The sequence below is a fragment of the Elgaria multicarinata genome, chromosome 8 (assembly GCF_023053635.1).
Source record: "Elgaria multicarinata webbii isolate HBS135686 ecotype San Diego chromosome 8, rElgMul1.1.pri, whole genome shotgun sequence".
NCBI classification, from domain to species: Eukaryota; Metazoa; Chordata; class Lepidosauria; order Squamata; family Anguidae; genus Elgaria; species Elgaria multicarinata.
In genome coordinates this window covers 86,408,664-86,416,686 of record NC_086178.1, presented here as the reverse complement: position 1 = coordinate 86,416,686, position 8,023 = coordinate 86,408,664, and the positions used below count along the sequence as shown (strand labels likewise).

The window sequence follows — 8,023 nt, the reverse complement described above, 5'->3', positions numbered from 1 at the left end:
AGCACGCAGAAAGTTGAGAGTAGTCTCAAAATGACCCCCATCCACGACTCTCTGTGCACAAGAATTTTCAGAACGATAGCTTAAACCCCCCCCCAGTTATCCCCGATTCTTTCCCTCAATGCAATCCTATGGGCGAAAAGCCGAAACGCAGTTTGAGCCGCGCGGTTGACCCGATTTTCAAAAAAATATAGCACGCGACACGGACAACACAGAGAGGTGAGAGTGGTCTCAAAATGACCCCCATCCACGACTCTCTGAGCACAAGAATTTCCAGAGCGATAGCTTCAAAAACAACGTAGTTATGCGCGATTATTTGCCGCAATGCAATCCTATGGCGAAATGTTTTCAAGATGGCGACCGGAGCGCTCCGCCTGAACTCGGAGCTCCGAAAAATGGTCGCTTCTCTTCGCCTTGCTTCTAGGGGGTCCACGGTCCGCTCCTACTCCGCCTCTGGGTAAGGCGGAGCAGGCCAATCCGCTACTGCTTCTACGCTCCTAATCGGAGCGGAGCACATCCCTACTATCTAGTGTACTGGTCAGAGAGGTGGACTGTTAAGAGGTTCAACTCCCAAAGGCCCAGGTTCAAATTCCCACTCAGTCACAAAGCTCACTGGTTAGCCTTGGACCAGTTACTATTTCTCAGCCTAACTTAACAGGATTGTTGGGAAGATAAAATGGGTGTGGACCACTCTGAGCTTCTTGGAGGAAGGGAGGGATAAAAAGGATATCATCTGTTGCTGCTATTACTATTGCTCTGCTGATCTTTCCTTCCTTACTATGTCCTGAATCTCATAGAATTACATCCCCTTTCTCTTCTCTCCCACCCAGGTGATGTGCTGGTGGAGGATCTTGACATTGCAGAGTTCTAAACCACCTTTTGCCATGCCCTCACCAGAGGAATCATCCTCAGAGGATGAAATAGAGCCTCCAGGAACCAGGGGGACACCACCACATTCCCTGGCACCAGACCAGGAGCACCCTGAGCCATCAGAGGAGACGGCTCCAGTCCTTCCCTGTCAAGAACATCGGCTTGGGTTAATGCTCGGCCCTAGAACTAAGACTGCTTCGAGCCTTTGTAGAGGTGGGGGCTTTAGCACAGGAAACCATCCCGTTAAAGAAGCAGATGGCCCAGCTGACAGCTGATATCAGTAGGCTCCAGGCTCAGATGCCTGTGCAACTACCTGTAGCTGCACCTCCCAGGTGGAAGTGCCCTGTAGCAGTTCCTAGAAAGCTTGATGGCTCACCTGAGCAGTTCCCAGCTTTCCTGGCACAGTGTGTGCTGTATATGGAATTGCACCCAGAGGACTTCTGAAAGGACAAGACCAGGGTTGCGTTCCTTATCAGTCTGCTGATAGGGTCTGCTGCCAAATGGGCAACCCCGTACCCGCTACAGGCCAGACTGCTCCTCTCTGATTTCAAAGGCTTTCTAACTGAGATGTGCCAGGTCTACGAGGACCCACAGAAGGTCAAAACCATTACGTGTAACATCAGGTGACTTCAAGGAAGGGAAAATCAGTTACCGAACATACAAATGATTTCCGTCTGGTGTCCTGAGACTTGGAAAAGAATGAAGCGGCCTTAACAAACCAATTTCAGGAAGGCCTATCTGATGACATCCTTGATGAACTGGCATGAGTAGGAAGACCATCGGCCTTCATTCACTTATGAACGGATGGCTAGAAAGCCGGCAGTTTGTGCATCATTAGACCTACACCTGGGAATCCAGGCTTTCAGGAGAAACCCGGCTGAAATTGACTCATGAGGAGAAGGACTGTCAGAGACAAGATGGTCTCTGCTTTTGCTGTGGGACCATGGGGCACCTTGTGGTCACCTGCCCTGCCAAACCTCCATGGCCTGCAGTTCTGAGAGACACTGCAATAACTCAAAAAATGAATATGGCTCCAGAGCCTTGTCCCTCTGTACAGTTTCTCAAAAACACTTCCTTGTACAAGTGACTCTTCAGTGCCCAGGGCACGCCCTGATGCATAGCATTGCTGTGATGGATTTGGGAGCCTTAAGCAATTTTATGGACATTGCCTTTGCTGCTGCTCACCAAATCCTAACTCCGCCCACAAGCCACCCAGTGGTGGTAGAGACAATTGATGGCAGGCCTGTGACTTCATGACCTGTCATTGATAGCATCAAAATGTGTCCCTCACCCTGGAGATCCAGGGACATAAATAGGAACTTCAGTTCTATCTGGTAGCAATACCACACTTTCCCCTGGTATTGGGAATGACTTGGCTGACCCTCCATGACCCGCAGATCTCCTGGTCCCAGAGTGACCTAACTTTTTCCTCCCTATATTGTCAGGAGCACTGCTTACCTGAAAGAGGGAGCTCCACATTGGAGGAGATGCCACTGCCTGACCTCAAGGATCTTCCTGCTAAATACAGTGCTCCATCGGCTCCATGAACACCGTTTATATGCCCAGACAATTTTGCAGCCACCCAGATCCTGCTATCTATGGCAGAACGGGTCCGTGTTCAGCAGCAGCAAGACAAATATGCACAGGCCCACTCCATGAATGTCAAGTTCCAGGTACCCCAGAAAATTCCCCTTTTTCAGTCCAAAACAGACTCTTCTGCAACCGGGGACTTGTTTATATCCCATCAGGGTGCCTCCAGGCAGAAGTATATCAGCTTTGCCAATGCAGCTGACCAGCAAGACATTCTGGCTTTTTCAAGACCCTCCACTTAGTTACTAGGGTCTTTTGGTGGCCTAAAATACAGGAAGAGAAACTGCTTAGCAAGAGAAACTGCTCAGTTCATTTAGAACCTTCATTTCTAATAGCTCCAAAGAAAGCTGGCGTAAGGTCTGGGATGAAGATCTCCGGATAAACACTTTGTAGATACCAGGTGAAGTTTTTGCAATGTAACCGCTCTTTCAGCTCAAGACGCTCAGTAAGGTCTCCGTGTGTTTTTTCTCTAGCCATCTGCGAGGCCTGCTGGTTCCTCCTGTAGAAGATTTCCTTGTAGTCGTCCATCCAGACTTCTGCGAAGTACACCTGGTTCCTGGAGATCACTTGAGTCCCTTTCAGGAAGATGTGGAGGCTTTTGGAACAGAACACGTGGCCAACGACTGAGCAAGGAATGATCTCCAGCTGACCCCCACTGCCAAACCTGAAAGGACATCTCCACATTTTCCCCTCCCCAGATCTCCATCTGGTTGTCGTATGAGCCGATGTGTTCAAAATAGGACATGGAGTTGGCAAAGAGGCCACCAGCAAATGTGGGGGTCTTGATAGGATAAGTCTCATCTTTCCTCCTCTGCCTCTCATGTTGAGGGATGGACTCCCATCCAAAAGTCAGACTCCAGTCAAAGTTCCCTCGACTGTGCACCTTCCCATATTGAGTTGGCTTGGAGAACTCAAAGGTGTTTGATTGTGGTGATATCTGGACTGACCACAGCTGTGGGCTCTTCGGTAATTCGTGATAAGAGAGACTCTAACCATCCATGGAAACATTCACAGTGAGCATCCAGGAATGTGAGTACATCTCCTGTAGCAACGCTGGCACCGAGCAATCGGGCTGTTATTAAACCCTTCTTTTCCAGCTGCCAGACAACCTTCACTATCTGCAATTGCTTCACATAGTTGTCTAACTCATCTTTCAAGTAATCATCTGTACTGGCGTCGTCCACAAGAATGATTTCTTTTAGCAATATAGCTGGGGAGGCATACAGAACACTGTACACAGTGTGAAGCAAAGTTGACCAGGCCTCGTTATGGAAAACGATGACGACGCTGGTGGTCGGGAGAGGAGGGCATCGTTTGAATTTTTGGTCGATACACTCTGGAGACCGGCTGTCTGGTCCTAAGGCCCTTTGGAGAGAGATCCAGTCAGTGGCATAGGCATTGAAACAGTGCTTGTCGTAGCCACGTTCTTTCGCTTTCTTCTCCTCTGGTGTCCACTGATCCTTCTTGAAAGGTTTGCCATCAGCTCCTGGGCTATTGGGGTCTTGAGGTAGACTTTCCATGAAGGGCTTCAGTTCTGCTGGTGTGTAATATCCCGGCAGGCAGGACTTGCTGTCCCGGACAGGCACCTCTTGCTGAACCGGAGCCCCAATCTGCAGCTTTGGCATGGAGTCCTGGATGTTGTTGACGGCTCCCATCATTATGTCAATCATTTGGTCTTTCCTGACCACAACGTTCTTTAGCCAAGGCTCCTCCCTTTGGTCCCCATTGCTCACATCCCTTTGCATGATGAAGAGGAAGACCACAAAGGCAATGCCCACCAAAGCCAGCTTCAGTGGGCCGTAATGTCTTCGGAGCAGCCTCATTGTGAGCGTGGTTTTGGCATTTTTGCATTTTGGCTTTTGTATAACCCAAAGCTATTAGGTTACTGGTTGTGAAACCCAAATTTTGGAATTTCTCATAAAGCATGGATTTCCAATTTGTCTGGCATGCATCCATTAATGTCATAGGAGCCAAGCCCACTGGAATGAAAATCACCTTTAGCCAATCGTAGGTCGTAAGAATCCATGTGTGGGCCTCCAGGGAGATTTGCCCCATCTCTAAGCGCACACATGCATGAGGGATAGAGCGTGGGACTCCCAGCACTTTGCGGAGGAACTTGGCATGATTTCAAATTGGGCAAAGCTTTTATGTACCCAGAGTTGGAATCCATATTAGGGCTATACTCCGCCTCAGAATGAGGCCCTGAATCCAAGCCGAGGCAGTTCTGGAGAAGCTCGAGGTGGCCTGAAGCCAATTGGCTTTGAAGCTTCGGGCTGCCTCAGCGCTTCGGAGATGGCCCTCTGTGGGTCCCTTACCTGCTGCCTCCGCCTCCGCCATGGTGGAGGTAGAGGCAGCAGGTAATTGGGAAGGGGAGGGGAGGCTTACCTGCCGCTGCCATCCACTGCCAGATGCAAGGTCAGCAGCGGCAGGCGAAGGAGGCACCAGGTAAGTGGGGAAGCGGGAGGGGGCTTACCTGCCTCCGCCGTCCACCTGCACAGCCGGCACCCAGAAAAGTCCGAGTCGCCTCGGAGGGCCCGAATTTTGCCTCAGCTTCAGCACCGAGGTGGGTCAGGCCACCCCTGAAGCATCCCCAAGCCGAACCAGGGCTGCTTCGGGGGCTCCGAACCGGCCTCCGAGGTGGATAGTGAAGTGGGTGCACAGCCCTAACCCATATAGCACTTGAGAGATAAATGTAGCCTGGAATACTTGAATAGGTAAGGGAAGATAATGTCCTCCTTTCGTATAGAAGAAATGCAGGAGGACCTTAATACCATGAGCTCGATCAGTGAAATACAATACCCAAATATCAGAAAAATGTGGCCTCTTCAATAGGGTGGTTGTTGATCTTTTACTTATGCTTTATTCTCCTTCTTGAGAAGACCATCACCTTGGATTTTGCATAGTTGATCGTCAATAGTTCATTCTTACAATAACAGTCCAAAACTCTACATAGATGTCTTTTAAGACATCTTAGACCTATACTTGTCCACGATAATAGAACTGCATCATCTATGTAGAGGAGTATAGACAGAGGTTTATTTGCTAATTTCAGGGGTGGGTGGGAACATCCCTTCGCCAAATCATTCATTAGTTACTTAATATAAAAGTTTAATAATGTGGGCACCAGTAGGCAGCCTTGTTTTACTCCATTGAAGATTGACATTCGCCCTGTTAGTGTCTGGGCTGTAAAACATTTAACACTGTTTCCCCAACACCTTACTGCATACTGCTACCATTGAACAAATGAAGCTGTTGACAAGTATACAACAACCAAACAACCAAGCATTCAGAAAGAGTATAAACTACTATTAGCCTGCAAACGTTAGCCATGGAACAAAATGGATTAAAGCTTGTCTTAGCTTGTTTCAACTTCAACCAGACATAACAGTCAAAAACAACCGAGAAAAACACATCTACATTGAAATTGCAATACCTAATGACAAAAATGTTGCAGAAAAATATATATATATACGACTGGATATGGAAGTTAAAGAACTATGGCAACAGGAAAAACTTACAATTATTTGTTAGTCACATCAGTCACCAGTATGACATCGTGGTTGTTTTTACAGAAAACCTTCAAAAATTAGGCCTACCAAAATACATGCACGCCAACATCCAGAAAGCAGTCATACTTAAAACATGTTCAATAGTCAGGGCATTTCTGAATCAGTAAAAGACAACATGACTTGGCAAAGCCCATCATGTTCTTCTAGAAAAACCACCACAAGCAAGAAAAGAGAGATAGATGATGATGATGATGATGATGATGATGATGGTGATGATGATAGCAACCCTGTTAATTTTTTTAAAGTTTCTTTAAGAAGGATGAACAATTGTCAGCCACTGTTACAAAATATACGTCATGCCAATTATAGTAAACAAATTGGAAAGGAAAGTCTATGGGTCAAAAATGCATTATTTAATAGGAACATCACCTCCAAATCATCCCCCCAACTCACAGAAAACTACAACCACCCCCACTACAAACATGCACATGCATTCATTCAGTCAAACAACAAGGCATCCCATTCAGACATCAATACACTCACACTGCCAGCACACGTGTGCGTGCACGCACACACACACACACACACACACACACACTCAGCATCACTCACTCCAAAAACACGCATGCACACATGCATGCACACGTGCATTCACTCAAAGAACCCATGCACCCCCACATTCTCTCTCACACAAAAACCTCAGTCTTGCCTCCTCCTCTACCTTCTCCTCCTCCTGCTTGCTTCTTCTTATGCTTCTTCTTGCTGCTGCTTCTGCTTCTTCTTCTTCTTGCTGCTGCTTGTTCTGCTTCTGCTTCTTCTGCGCAGGGGGGTGGGGTGCTGGAGGCTGCATTGCTGGAAATTCCTGCACACAGCCCCCAACCACTCACCTCGCTCTCATCGCCCACACCTTGTGGCGGCCATCTTGAATCTCGCCCGAACTCACGCGAGATCTCGGCTGTTGGCTGGGTCTCGCAGAGTTCCCAGCCAGCTGCCGAGATCTCGCATGAGTTTGGGCGAGATTCAAGATGGCTGCCGCCACTTGCCGGAGAAATTTAGGCCTGGTAAGTTGGAGTTGTGGTTGCTGCGGGTCCAGTAACCACAACCCCAGTATTTTGGGCCCTAAGTCCGGTTGCTTCGGACCCCCAGCTCTCCCCAGAGGTTTCCGGAATTTTCCGGAGGGTATGGGCAGCCTAATTCATGTCCATCCCCTGGCTATTACATGCGTGTTTCTTTTGATTCAGGCTAGAGCAGCACATGTGCTTTCTAGGAATAGCCTCGTGTCTGTCTGTCTTACCATATCCATGGTGCCTCCAACACACTGCTCATAAGGGACACAGGTCCTGACTCTTCTGGCAATGCACACAGAGGTCCAATGCATGCCAGTGCGCCCACCCACCACCACCACACCATGTGCCATGACGTGAACTGCACCTCTTATTGCTGGGACCTGGGATCAGACATATAGTAGTGGATGAGGGAGAGCCCAGATTGGCTTGCAGTACCTTCAGCCTGCCAGGACTGGGCTGATGCAATGTCCCAGCATTTGAATATATATTGTCAGGGCATCATGGTGTAAGAAAGCTGATCTGAGGGTGTAAGAAGAAGAGCCAGACTGTCTGGAAGCTAATTTAGCCTCTTTCCAGAATGTGGGTTTGGCAAGGTTGCCCCTGATGAAGCAGCTCTTGCTTCTGAAATGTATTCGATTCAATAAACAATGTTTGTCAAAGCCACCTTTGAGCATACACTCTCTTTTTGTATCATGGCCTGGTTTGGAGCTTCCGTGTTGGTGTATGTGTGTTGTATGCTGGTTTTGTATCAAACACACTGGCTTCCAGTTTGTTTCCAAGCTCAGCCTGTCGTTCCGTTTCATACCTGTAAAGCCCTCAGTGGTTTGCGGTTGATATTTGAAATCTCTCCTCGTCTATGAATTTATAATCTTCATAAAATCATAGAATAGTAGAGTTGGAAGGGGCCTATAAGGCCATTGAGACCAACCCCCATCTCAATGCAGGAATCCACACTAAAGCATAGCTGACAGATGGTTATCCAGCTGCCTC

The 8,023-nt window shown here is 48.2% G+C and overlaps 1 pseudogene; it reads right to left on the bottom strand.

The window, feature by feature from the left end:
• Positions 1 to 2,766: 2,766 nt before the first annotated feature.
• On the bottom strand, positions 2,767 to 4,280 carry LOC134402258 (polypeptide N-acetylgalactosaminyltransferase 6-like; annotated as a pseudogene).
• Between the last annotated feature and the right edge of the window lie 3,743 nt (positions 4,281 to 8,023).